We start from the raw sequence: 14,205 nt of genomic DNA, 5'->3' as shown, positions 1-14,205 counted from the left end.
GCTGGAGCCCTAAATATGCCAGTCAAGGGGAGAGGCAGATGGAGTCTTTGGACCCAGACTATGTAACTCTACTGCTCTGGGCCTACGCCTCTGAAATCAGTCCTGGGGGGAGAAGGAAGTTATGATGGGAGAAAGGGAAAGGGCTATTCTCAGAGATTTTCGTACAAATAATCATTTCCTCCTCTTTATTCCATCAATTGATCTATCATTTTTGACTTAAAGCTGTAACTTATAGTACCCCTGGTAAAGTCATTGGAACATATTGATTATTGTAGATCAACTGGATTAAGCCAAAAGGATTTGGGATGTTTATTAGTTCAAGCATTTCCTATGAACAGAGAGTGGGTGGTTAGCTTATTATTGTGCCTTCAGAGACTCCAGTAGGGGCCTACTCCAGAATTTCCTTCCCCCACTGAAGAATGCTTTCATGGTACACTGAATGTACATCTATGCTCATGGTTTATGCTTACTGGGAGCCTGTCGAAATCCAGCTATAATCTGAGCTGGGTGACATTATTTTATAGGTAAGAATGATTTATTTACAGCATAAAGTAAAGTGTCTGACCTTTTCTAGAACAAAGAATACTTCAAGTACACTGAGTTCCTGAGGACGTAAGAAGGGAAGTCTAGAGAGCTGGTTGTCACAGAAAAATTTCACTCTTCTCAATTTCCTGGCTTCTCACCCACCCTACCCTAATTATAAAAATAAATAAAAACAATCTGCACCACCAACTCCCTGGACCATCTAGTCTGCATGCAGGTGTATTTTGTTTTGTTCATCCATCATTGCCAAAGATATTTATTATCTGGGTCCCACTGAATCACTTATTTTCCTGTCCATGAGCTGGCCTGTTTTGCCAACTTGGCAGTGTGTGCTGTTTACTAGAGGAGCTATTAAATTTCTCACCTGTGTATCTTGTGAGAGCTGCAGCTAGAAGATAAAGCCTCTTGGAGTGTGGAGCATTGGTATGTGAGAGACTTTCAAGGACATGGCTTCCTTCAAATCTTTGCTAAGAATCTCAGATGAGAATCAAAATGTAATGTCCACACTAGCTGCCCTGTTGATTTCAGCACTCCTGGAACAAGACATGTTCCAGGCTAAAACATTTTGACCAGAATGTTAAATCGTTAACAAGTTCTAAGCACAAAATTAAAACTCGGATATCACGAACAAATGCCTGAAAGGGAGTGAGCAGAAAGCTTTGACTGAGAACTGTCAAATGCTTGGAAGATGCCAGCACTGGAAACAGCTGACAATAGTTTGCAAGTGTGTAAGAACAAGAGCTTTGGGAACAAATATAGCTGGGTTTAAATCTTGGCCCCATTTACCAGAGACATGACTTTGGGAAAGTTAAGATCTATATTCGGTCCGGTAATTCCAATGCTATGAGCTGATCTGACAGATACAATGATAAAAGGAGAATGCTTACTGTATGCCAGGACCTTTTCTGGGCATGTTACATGGGTTAACTCATTAGAGCCTCACAACTCTAAGAGGTAGTACTGTTGCTAACCATAGGAAACTGAAGCACAGAGAGGATGACCTGCCCAAGGTCGAGTTAACTGGCACTCTCATGAGATGCAGCATGGCTCACGGTTAAGTGGATGGATTCCAAGGCCAGACTTTGTGGGTTCCACTCCCAACTCTACTGTTTAATAGCTATGTAAAAGACTAGAATAATGCCTGCCACGTAAAGACTCCCATGTAGTATTTTACTCTCAGGGAAGTAGGGTCTTGCCTTATGTCATTGATGCACGCAGTATCTGGATTTCAAATTGCTGCTTGCAGAGACAAGAACCATTCAACTCAATTCCTGTAGCAGCAGTGACTCCTATATATCCTTTTCAGCGACTTCGTTCAGCCCACAGCTTGCCTCTGCATATAAAAAATTAAATCAGTTTTACCATTCCTGTTTTAAGAACATAAACTCAAATGCCCAGAAATTATGTAATTTGTACCCAATGGATCGCCTCAAATGCTATATCTCTGGGATCACTCACTCCCTTCCTACCATGCCGCTGGTGACTTTTGTGCTCCAGACCCAGGAGGAACTGCCTTCATCATGAGACAGCCACTTGCATTTCAACCACTCTCCAGGCACCTCTATCCATCCTGCTCACCTTGCTTACAAACCAAGCAAAATCTTTTAACATAGGCCATTGCTGTGGCAGAGAATCTAGAAGTGGTGACACACACAATATTCCTTATTCAATATCAGGTTTTTCTCCAATTTCTAGCTCTCTCCTAATTTCATTCATCCATTCATTATTCATTGAACAGGTATTTATTGAGGAGCTACTATATGCCTGGCACACACTATTAATGCTGAGGATACAGCAGTGAATGCAACCATCAATATTCCTACCCTCATAGATCTTACATTCTAATGGAGAAACCCTAAAAAAATAAACAGATTTATGATGTGGAAGGTGGTAGTAAGTGCTACTGGGAAATATAAAGCAGGGTGAGGTGTTAGAGAAGATGCTATTTTAGGCAGAATGGTAAGGAAAGGCTACCCTGAAGAGGTGACATTTGAAGACAGACCTAAATGAAGTGAGAGAGGAGGTCATGTGAAGGTCTGAGGGAAGAACATTCCAAGCAAAGGGAACAACAGTGCAAAGGCCCTGGGGCAGGAGAGTGCTTGGTGGATTAAAGCAACAAGAACATCTTAATGGTTGGAACATAGTAAAGGAGGAGAGCAGTGGAAAATCAGGTCAAGTGGGGGCCAGGACCAGATGACATAGGTTCTTATAGACCATGATGAAAATTGTGGATCTTTTTCTCAGGGTAATAGGAAGTCATTGGGAGGTGAGAACAAGGAATGACATGAACCGATTGGCTTTTTAAAAGGTAGGTCATCCCAGTTTCAGTGTGGGCATACACTGTATTAAAACTAGAGAGGATGCCAGGAGACCAGTCAGGAAGCTCTGGCATTAGTCCAATTGAGAGAAGATGATGGTTTAAACCAGGGCAAGGGGTGGAAGAGTCAAGATGATGGTTTAAACCAGGGCAAGGGGTGGAAGAGTCAAGAATGATCAGGGTTAAGATAGACTTTGAAGGTTCGGTCAACAGATTTGCATGTAGGTTGGATGTGGATGAGAAAGAAAGAGAGGAATCAAAGTGGACTCCAGGATTAACAGTTCTTTCTTTCTCCGAGACGGACATTTGTGTATCCACATGTATTATCTATGTATTTCTTTCTTGCCACTGGATTTAAAATTTCTTAGATCAGAAATCTTTAGTTACTCTGTTTTCCTTTCCTCTTTCTCTCCCCTGAACAAAGGTCATATATGTTAGCTTCTTTTGTACAATTCAATAATGAAGGATGTGATCTGACATACTAATCCTGACATTGAATGTGGATTTTTTTTTCTCCTTTTATGAAATACTTACAAAATTAGAAAGCACCCGCTTATTGCCTACTGTATCTGGATTAAGTCACCTTAAATCCACCATAAAATGGCCATTTAATTTCCTCAACACAGAAAGTGACACAAACATCATTTGAGGTGCTTTACTAGATGTGCCATCGCTGGAAATCTAGTCTTTATGGTTGAAAATGATGGATGCTTTGATTTAAGTTACAATATAGTATTCTGCTCAGGTCTTACATATAACAAGCCATCTTCTCCAGATTTTACTAAAAAAAAAAAAGATCTTGATCATTTATTTTCACACAGTCTTGATTTACTCATTAATATGTCAAGAAAGAAATACACCTTTTGTTCTTTATGAATATTTCTATTTAAGAGATATTTCTTCATAAGTCAAGTCAAATTTTGCATGTGAAAATGATCTTTGAGCTGAACCTTCCATTGAGTGAAATATGGACACTTTGAAAAATGACTCGTTTTCTTCTTTTCTTTTTTGCTAGAATTCTCTAATAGAATATTGAGTCTTTTTTATGCAGTTGATAATTCTAAATGTAATGGATTGCCTTAATTTGAAATTCTAGTCAACTGGCATATTTTAGATAACATGAAAAAATATTATTAATATTCATGTAGGAAAAATACTCAACTCCTTGTAAAATACTTATCCTGTATATTTTTGTTGAGATTGTTAATAGTATACTTTTAAACATAAATTCAAATACTCTACATTTGAATTTATGGCTTAAACCAGAATAAGTCTTATGGGTTCAGCAGCTGGAGAGCAGTGATTAAATCTGAAGAATTTTTATATACATGGCGATAATGTCATTTTCTTTACATTGTAACCTAAAGAGAAAGGCATGCTGTTGGGAGGAGGGAGATCCAAATTCGAGACTTCATTCTATCACTAACTTGATGTTTGACTGAAGTACATTATGTGTGTCCACCTCGGAAGAAGAATTCAACTTTCTCCATCTATAAAATGGAAGCATAGGACCAATGAATTTTAAAGGTTCTTCAGAGAATTATAATTCTGTGAATTATGGTGTTGCATTATCCAAATTTTATTTTGAAACAACAGATTGAATTTTCTTATTGTTAAAGTTTAAATTTAAAATACACACTTACATTGCAGGTGATTTGCAAAATACGTCAAAAGGAAAAAGAAAACAAAAATTATTGGCAATCCCTCCAATTTGGAATTAAGCAATACTAATATTTTAATGCATTTCTTTTCAGGCTTTTTATATGTGAGAATGTTACATATAATAATAGGATCAGACTACATTTTTTTTACTTAACTTATGTCTTTCCCATGGGATTAATTCCTTTGAGAACATACTTTTAATAAGTCCATGTCTCATCCTATAGACTTGTTATAATTTATTTAACTAGTTCCTAATAATTGGATATATAATTTTTATTGTTATAGCTCTTGCACTTAAATATTTATCTGTATCTCTGATGATTTCTTTGAAGAGATTTCTAAATATATTACCAGGAAAAATTATACATATTTATTTTTATATCTTTAACAAATTGGCATAAGGGTTATGCTACCCTCACAAAATGAGTTGTCAAATGTTTCTCCCTTCTCTATTTTCTAAAAGATTTTGTGTAAAACTGGTGCTCACATTGTTAATTTTATTCTTCTTTTCAACTTAGGCCTTCAAAGCTATATGTTTTCCTCTAAACACTGCTTTAGCTATATCCCACAAATTGTGATATATTGTTTCATTATTATTTGGCCTAAAATATTTTTTAAATTTTGAAAAGAAATGGTTAGATTTCTTTTTTGACTGAAGGATTATTCAAAAGAGTGTTGTTTTATTTCCAAATACTTGGGGAAGGGGCGTGTCTAGATGTCATATTTTCACTGATTTCCAATTTAATTTTATTGTGGTCAAAGAACATATTCTATATGAGCAGTTATCAAAATTTTTGATGTCACCACTTTTATACTCTCAGAAATTATTGAAGCCCCAAAGAGCTTTTGTTTATGTGGTTCTGTTTGTTCATATTTACCATATTAGAAATTAAAACAGAAATTTAAAAAACAATTATTAAGTCATTTAAAAATAACATTTTAATGTAAATAATATTTTTATGAAAAACAATTATATTTTTTAAAGCAACAAAAAGTAATGAATAGAATGAGATTGGTTGTTTTTGCAAACCTCTTTAATGTATGGCTTAATAAAAAGCAACGAGATCTTCACATTTGCCTACTCATTCAATCTATTGTGATATCAGAAGCCATTCGGTCACTGGAAAAGTTCACTGTATATTCATGAGAGAATGAGAATGAAAAAGAAATTATATCTCAACATTTTGAAAATAGTTTTGACCTTATGGACCTACTAAAAGCATCTCAGGGACCACATGGGCTTGGAGCTTTTGAGGAACTCTGATTTACATGTTTTCGATCCTTCTAATTTATGGAGACTTGTTTTATAGTCTAGCATATAGTCTGTCATGACAAATGTTCCATGTACCTCTGAAAAGAATGTGTGTTCTGCAATTGTTGGGTACAGTGTTCTATAAATGTCAATTAGGTAAAATTGGTTTGTACAGTTGTTCAAATGTTTTTTATCTTTACTAATTTTTTATTTTTCTATCAGTTTCTGAGAGGGAGGTGTTAAAATATCCGACCGAGATTGTAGATCTGTATTTCTACCCTTTAGTCCTGTCAAATTCTGACAGAGAGAGAGAGAGAGAGAGAGAGAGAGAGAGAGAGAGAGAAATTTTTACTTTCTTGCTTTTTATTCAGTCTGATAATTTTTGCCTTTTAATTAAAGTGTTTACAAGCCATTTACATTTAAAGTAATTATCAGTATGGTTTCATTTAAGTCTACCATCTTGGCATTTGCTTTTTATTTGTTCCATCTGGCTTATGTTTCTCTGTTCTTCTTTTTCTGCCTTCTCTTGGGTAAATCAATTATTTATTTATTTTTTTACTATTCCATTTAGTTCCCTTCTGTATACTCTTTAGTTAGTTCTCCTTGTGTTCATTTTAATGGTTGTTCTAGCTTAGAGACTACAACATGAATCTTTAACATAGTATAGTCTACCTTCAAGTAATATTATATTACTTCACAAAGAACATCACAACAGTATTTCTTTCTCACCTACCAATCTTTGTGCTTTTATTGTCATATACTTAACTTCTAAAGAGGCTGTAAACTCCACAATTCACTATTATCTTACTTTAAATAATTAACTCTTTTAAATAATTTTAAAATAAATATAATAATCATAATAATCATAATCATAATAATAATATACCTATGAATTCACCCCTTCAAGTATTCTTGATCCATTTCTGCCAATCTGATTTTCCACTGGGGATTGTTTTCCTTTAGTAGAAAGACTCTTTGTTTTATCATTTCTAGTAGTTCAGATGTGCAGTAGATGGATTCTTTCATACTTTTTCTGTTGAATGTTTTTATTTTACCTTTGTATTTAACAACCTTATGTGTTTAACAACTTTATTGAGGCATAAATCATATACCGTAAAATTTGCCCATTTTAAGTGTACCATTCAATGATTATTAGTGAACTTACAGAGTTGTATAACCATCACCACAACCCAGTTTTAGAATATTATTGCTCCGAAAGAGTCCTTTTTGCCCATCTGCAAACAAACCCCTTGATCACCCAGAGTTTCAGGCAACCACTAATCTACTTTTATGGACATTTCATATAAATGGAATTTTACAATATATGGTCTTCTGCTTCTTTTCATGTAGTGTAATGTTCATGAGGTTTATCTATATTACAATATGTCAGGAACTCATTCCTTTACATTGATGAATAGGTAGTAAGTGCTTTATTATATGAATATACTACATTTTGATTATCCATTCACCATTTGATGGATGACTATATTATTTCCAATTTTTGGCTATTATAATAGTCTACTATGAACACATGTACACAAGTCTTTGTGTCAACATGTCTTCGTTCTTTAGGCTAGATACCTTGTGGTGGAATTTCTGGGTAACATTTTAATTTTATGTTTAGCTTTTTAAGAAACTGCAAAATTGGCGTCACTATTTTACATCTTCATAAGCAACAGTTAAAGACCTACTTTCGTGTTTGAAAGTCATTGTCGATGGATATAAAAATCTAGGTTAATAATTTATCATCTTTCTATAAACGTGTTGTTTCATTCTCTTATGGTCACCATTGTGTCCCAGGAGAAGTCAGTCATAATTTTCACCGTTGTTCCTCTGTATATAATATGTCCTTTTCTTATTCCTGCTTTTAATATTTTTAATTTAATTTTAAACTTTAGGAGTTTAACTATGATGTGTCTAGGTATGGTCTTCTCAGAGTTTATATGAGCTTCTTGGATTTAATCAGTTTTGGGAAAATCTTGGCCATTATACATTCAAATATTTCTTCTGCATCATTCTCTCTTCTACTTCTGAGACTCTTATTATACATATGTTAGAATACTTTATATTGTCCCACAGATCTGTTTTTCTTATTTTGTTTTTCACCTATAGCACCTGGTATTCCTAGTTGGTCTCTCATCCAAGTACTAACCAGGCCTGACGACCCTGCTTAGCTTCCAAGATCAGACAAGATCGGGCACATTCAAGGTGGTATGGCCGTAAACTTTCTTTTTCTTTATTTTAGTTTTGGTCTGGATAAAGTGCTGGCTTTACAGACTTGGTCTTTGTCTGGTATCCTATGGGATTCTAATCCATGATCCCAACCCACATGAAACTATAAAAGTTTGTTAAGAGTTTATCTGGTTCCTTCTTACACCTGTCTCTAGTGAATTCTTTTTTCTCCCACTATTACCTGACAGATGAAAGCAGACATGTACCTCTGTTTTCATGAGAAGGGTTCATTGCTTTATGGGATTTAGTTCAATTAGGTATTTTTTTCAATAGTTCTCTGAAGGAGTCAACAATCTATGATTGTAGCGTGTGCGGCTTATTCTTTTTGAGAGTGGCACAGTAGTTTCCTACAACTTTCTACATTTAACTAGAAGTGAAAGTTTCTGTGTATTTTATTTATTTTTTAAAGGCCTCTGCATTCCAGAAAGATTGTTCCAAGTTATGTTTTCATGAACAGCTTATTGAAAACTCCATTTATACTCCACCAAAAATAACACCAAAAATTCAAATGCATATCTCAGAGCCATGCTTATTGAAAACTTTGATAAGTTTATTTATGAATCTACTACTGGAATGCTATGTCTTTTTTCACATTGCCTTTCATACCAGGTATCGCAAATACACAACACAAAGAAAACTCCATCCGCATGTACAATATTTATTTTGTAGAGCATTTGCCTTGAGACTCTTTCTTCCTACCTATTCTGATGCAATAGTCTGGCTTACCTGAAAAGTAACTTGAAAATCCCTTTGTCTCTTGTTCTGTTGATCCTAGAGTCAGTCCTCCATAGCCAGATTCTTGTATTTCCTACTTTTGACACCCCATCTGTGTGGAAACACTCAAAAGACATATCTCAGTCAAGGAAAGAATGTGATTTCTCAAAGTTTGGAAATTTCCAAAGTATTGACAAGCCCAACAGACATCCCCAGCACAAACCCCAATTTAGGTGGTGTGAATGTAATCAGTCTGACATATCTTGTAACAGCAATTGCCGTTTTGTGGTCTTCCGTGTGGCTTCTTACCTCTTTCTCTTTACCTTCTTCTCTCCTAGCTTTTTGATTTACCACAACTACTTCTTGAAAATGGAGAGTAAATAAAAGACAGGGGTTATGAGGTTTTTAGATGCCTTCCTTCTTAGGCTGGTCTTAGAATGGCAGAAATAAGACTGAGTCATTTGATGTTCCTACCTGCCATTTTTAGGCAGGTAGAATCTTCTTAAAATACGGGGCATTAGCAGTCTGCAGCTTGACAAGATGCAATGACATAATTATAATGCATATCTAATTATTTCTAATTTATGTTTCTTACATATAATCCTGATGATTTATTTATTTATTTGAAACCTCACCAATCACCATCAGTTTCTATTAGTAATTCAGCTGTTTAAAAAAATTATGAACTTCACCTGAAAATCTTTTCTGATCTTATTCATTCTATCTCTTTTGCTTTCTAGCTCTTTTCTCAAGCATCATTTTCTCCCTTGGTCTCTGCCTTGAAACATTCTATTATATATCAAATAACAATATTACCTGCTCTTGCAAATTTAAAACATTCAAATTAAATTTAAAATGAAAGATTTCCACATTTAAGGATTAAATTCTCTTCTGATTCTATCTCCATTTGGTTTTTGATCCTGTATAAAATTGGATTTCGCATTCAGAGAATGCATACTTTAACAACACAAGTATACATGGATGCTGTATTAGTTAAGGTAATGCTGTCTGCTGTACCAGATATGCCCGAAAATCTCAGAGACTTACCAGAAAAGAGTTTTTTTCCCCCACTCATGTGAAACCTCATTGACAGTATTATAGAGGAGGAAGATGATGAAAATAGGAGCGTGCTCCATGCAGTCATTCAGAGACTAGGCTTATAGAGGCTCTACCATCTTCAATTCTTGGCTCCAGAGAGCAATCTGAAGAAGAGAAACGAGGATCCTGCAGGGAGTTCTTATGGAGCAAGCCTGAAAGTGCCATACATTAATTCTGTTCCCACCCCAGTGGCCAGAACTCAGTCACAGGATCACTCTTGGACTAGAAACTGTAGCCCTGATTGTGAAATCACTTGCCAGAAACAGATTTATACTATGGAAGGAGCACAACCTTTGGTGGACTTTCGGCCATCTCTATACATATAAATACACCTGAGGCTTCATGGCTATGCTTCTTAGTTCTTCCAGTATAAATCTCTAAGGAATAGAGTTATGAGGTAGGAGACTTTATGCTAAGCACCAAAGACTAAAGCAAATGGAGCTGCTACTAGAATAGAATGGCTTAGAAATGATCCATTTATAAGAAGAAGCGAGGGTGGCATTAGATTTTTCTGTCTTTTACTCATGCATTCTTTCATTTATTTATTAGACATTATCTTGTTTACTTGCATTATGCCAGGCAATGTGCTAAGTGCTGAGGATATGATAAAACATTTAAACCATAGAGAAAGGGTAAGAGCTATAATAGATTATATGCATCATGTACGTGGAAGTAATCTGCACTATTTTAGGGTAGGAGGCTGGCCTTCCACTGAGGTCGCATGAGAAATTGCCAGCACAGGGTCTCAGAGGTCTGTTTACCCATTGGATTTTTAACGTTTCCTTATTACATGAAGTCCTCACTTAGCATCATCAATAGGTTCTTGGAAGCTGCAACATTAAGCTAAACGACACATTCTGAAACCAGTTTTACCACAGACTAACTAATATAAACAAGAATCAAGTTCTAGCAGCATATTTCTGGTCACAAAAACATCACCAAACTTCTAAATAAAGACCCAAAACATTTCTGATATTAAAATAAATATGAGCTATACATACAGTTAAGAAAGATTAATAAAAACAAGTAGGATTATTTTCTAAGAAGCTTATTCCAGTTCTAGGTTGCAGTGGCCAGAGCTCAGGGCACCAGGCAGGCTCTCACCAGGGACAGGACGCCTTTTCATCACAGGTGCACTTACACACACCACACTCACACTGGGGCAATGTAGACACCCAATTCAACTCACACGCACATCTTTGAGATGTGAGAGGAAACCAGACTACCCAGAGAAAACCCACACAGACATGAGGAGAACATGCAAACTCCCCATAGACCGTGGCCCCAGCCAGGAATTTTTTATTTCTCATCAACGTTATAATGAAACAACTTGAATGAAATGGCGTTATTCGAAGATCTGCTGTATAATCCTTTGCACATGTGCAGCCCTGGTTTCAACTTTATACTCCAGTCCACTTTCAAAGATAATAATATGATCATATGTCCTTAGGAGAAAGGTCTCTCTGGCCACAGATTATTTACAGGATAGATTAAATAGCAGTGAAATTAGAGGCAGGGAGAGTCAAGATGCTAGAGTTATAGCCTTCACTGGTTTTTTAATTCTTTTAAGACAAAATTTAAATTCCTATGCATAACTCACAAGCCCTTCATTGCCTAACAGTCTTGCTGCATTTTCCCTGGCTTCCACCCCTAATCCCTTGCTCTACCTGGGAATTTCTGCAATATTGGGCCACTCATAGTATTTCTTACTTCAACACATCATTCCACACCCCTGCCTACACTTAAAATGTCATCTCCCTACATGTCTTCTCATCTAGAAAAGTAGAGAACAACTTATTTTTCTTTTCTTTTTTATTTTTAATTTATTTTATTATTTATTATTATTTATGCCTACAGTGCCTGGTCTTCCTAGGTGGTCTCCCATCCAAGTACTAACCAGGCCCAACCCTGCCTAGCTTCTGAGATCAGACATTGGACTTGTTCAGGGTGGCATGGCCATAGACCATGGACAGTGGCTCCACTGGGGCACGAACCCAGGACCTTCTGCGTGTAAAGCAGACGTACAAACAGCTACACTATGGAACCATGTCTGACTTATTTTTCAAGGTTTAGCAAAATGGTCCTTCCTTAGGAAAAGCTTTTCTAACTTCCCCTCCCTATGGCAAAAATAGATACTCCTCTTAGAATGATAGTAACCTTCAAAAGACAAAGTCAGAGAGAGGGCCCTTTGACAACTTCACTGATCCTCTAGATCAACCAGCTCTGCACCCTAGTCAAGCTATGGACTGCGGTGGAAGAAGTCAAAGATGACTGAGGCCGTGATGCAAGGTGACTGGGTGGAAGGTGGTGTCACGATCGAAAGACTAACAGGCTTGGTGGGATGATTAGAAGTTCGGGTCCAAAAATGGTACAGTTGCTTTTCTATAAGTATTTTTTTTTTTCGCTTTTTAATTCTTTAATTTCAAATAATGGGTAAGACTCGACAAATACTTTCAGGTATTTAAACCTCAGATTGAAGTCTAGACCTTTTTTAGAGACTAGAGGATAATGGGGATAAAGTGAAAAGGAATCATTTCTAGAGTCTTGATTACTAACAACTATAACAGCTTTGCAATCACATCCATCCTTAATTAATATATTTAAGACTACTTACTGCCTGTTACCACTGTAAATCATAATCTCAGTTTTTACCCATACTCTCCTTTTTTGCCTTTTTCCTAATGTAAAGGTTAATGATAATAGCTAAAGATCGAAGTGAATGAATGTAGACATGTATCTCACCATCATAACTGTATAAGAACTGATTGCAATTTACTCTTGTCACCTACATAACTAAGCTGTTTCACATAAAGTTATCTCCATCTACCCAGGCTTGGAACTTTAGAATCTCCTTGCCCCCTCCTGACCTCCCTGCCTCCCTTTCCCTTTTTCTGATACCTTCGACCTGCCTTCCTCCTCACTTCACTCCCCATCCAGACCATTACCTTGACAGCCAGTTAATTATTATATCCTGAACATTCTATCTCCATAGTGTTTCTCATATCCATAATCCTGCCCCTCAGGGCCTTCTGGCAAGAGTTTAGAACTACCAAAATTTATAGTCCTTCTCCACTCCAACCTAGTGCATAGATCTTTTCTTAAACTTTTGATAGATCCTATACCTTACTGAGTGAAATATACTCACTCTTCACCTTGGCACTCAAAATCTTCATCTGTGTGGCCATAACCCTTCCTTCCAATCTTATAACTCACCATTGCCCTGCTCATACTTTATATTCCAACTAAATGGGCTGGTCACTGGTTCCTAAACAAATCCCTTACCTTTCTCATAAGACTTTTTGATCTATCTTTGTTCTACCCGGTGTCCATATCAAATGCCCTACTTTCTTTGAAAGCTCTCTTGATTTTGCTGCTAGGTGGGATCTTTCACTTCTTTAAGAAATCCATCCTTGTCACTGGAAATAAGGACTCTAGTGCTTCCAGGACTTCCTTTTTCCACTTTTTCTTTCTGTTTATGTCTGAATTTGGCTTTACGGTAAAAACAAACAAACAAAAAAAACACAACAGCTTGGCGAACAACAGTCTCAAGCTTCTGCAACCACAAAGGACTGGTGCCTGGTTTGGAAAATCCCTATGAAAACTCTGTCTTGGCCTGGTCAGGGCTGCCTTCAGATGAATCTCGGTGGAAGGAAGAGGAACAGTTCCCAGAGAATGCGATGCCCAGAAGTCAGGATCATGAAGCGAACACCCTATTTATTCTCATCCCTGTAATTTTTCAAGTGTGTCAGCTTCTTAAGCATAATCCTGCCTTGTATAAAATGCACCATCGGGTTCAGATGTGGAGGACGGGAAGGGCAAAATGTGTCTCCCTAAATGATGGATTGAGGCAGGGATAAAACCGTGGGAACTGGGGAGGAGAGTAAGACCAAGAAGAAATGATGATGGCTTTTTCAAAGTGCCACTTGAGGATTAGTTGTAAGATATTTGCAGGGCCTCGATAGGTGCTAACCTGGCAGTTGTGGAATGAGGACAGTCCCCAAGTCTGACCGAGGGTGTTGCAACTGCCACTTAGCATTGGACTTCTGAAGAATGCTAGAGTTTGCATTTTGTGTCCCTCCTTCTTCTCTTCTAGTGGCCTCACTTCTTAGGGACCTCTCCTATCCCCATTTCACCGTTCCCATTGCCCAGTGACCCAAGGTACCTTCATTTGCCTCACTCAGGTTCACTGTCCTGTACAGGGACCCATTTGATAAACTTATCTGTGGTCTATGTCCGCAGCATCTGGCTCTCAGAACCAGAAGGATTTCAGTCATTCAATGATTCATTCCCGCAATACACATTCATTGAGCTCCAAGTATGCGAGACATAGCAGTGAACAAGGTACAGGAGCCCTGACATCATGGAACTTGCATTCCAAAGGGATAGA

The 14,205-nt window shown here is 36.9% G+C and overlaps 1 protein-coding gene and 1 pseudogene across 2 annotated transcripts in view; one reads left to right on the top strand and one right to left on the bottom strand.

The window, feature by feature from the left end:
• RCAN2 (regulator of calcineurin 2) overlaps positions 1-14,205 on the top strand; it is a 241,914-nt gene that overhangs the window by 125,755 nt on the left and 101,954 nt on the right. The window lies entirely within an intron of this gene.
• On the bottom strand, positions 7,878-7,999 carry LOC111736190 (annotated as a pseudogene).

The sequence above is a fragment of the Pteropus vampyrus genome, unplaced genomic scaffold, assembly GCF_000151845.1.
Source record: "Pteropus vampyrus isolate Shadow unplaced genomic scaffold, Pvam_2.0 Scaffold18, whole genome shotgun sequence".
Lineage (NCBI taxonomy): Eukaryota > Metazoa > Chordata > Mammalia > Chiroptera > Pteropodidae > Pteropus > Pteropus vampyrus.
The sequence above is the reverse complement of the archived record's forward strand: the minus strand, read 5'-3'. Positions and strand labels throughout refer to the sequence as shown.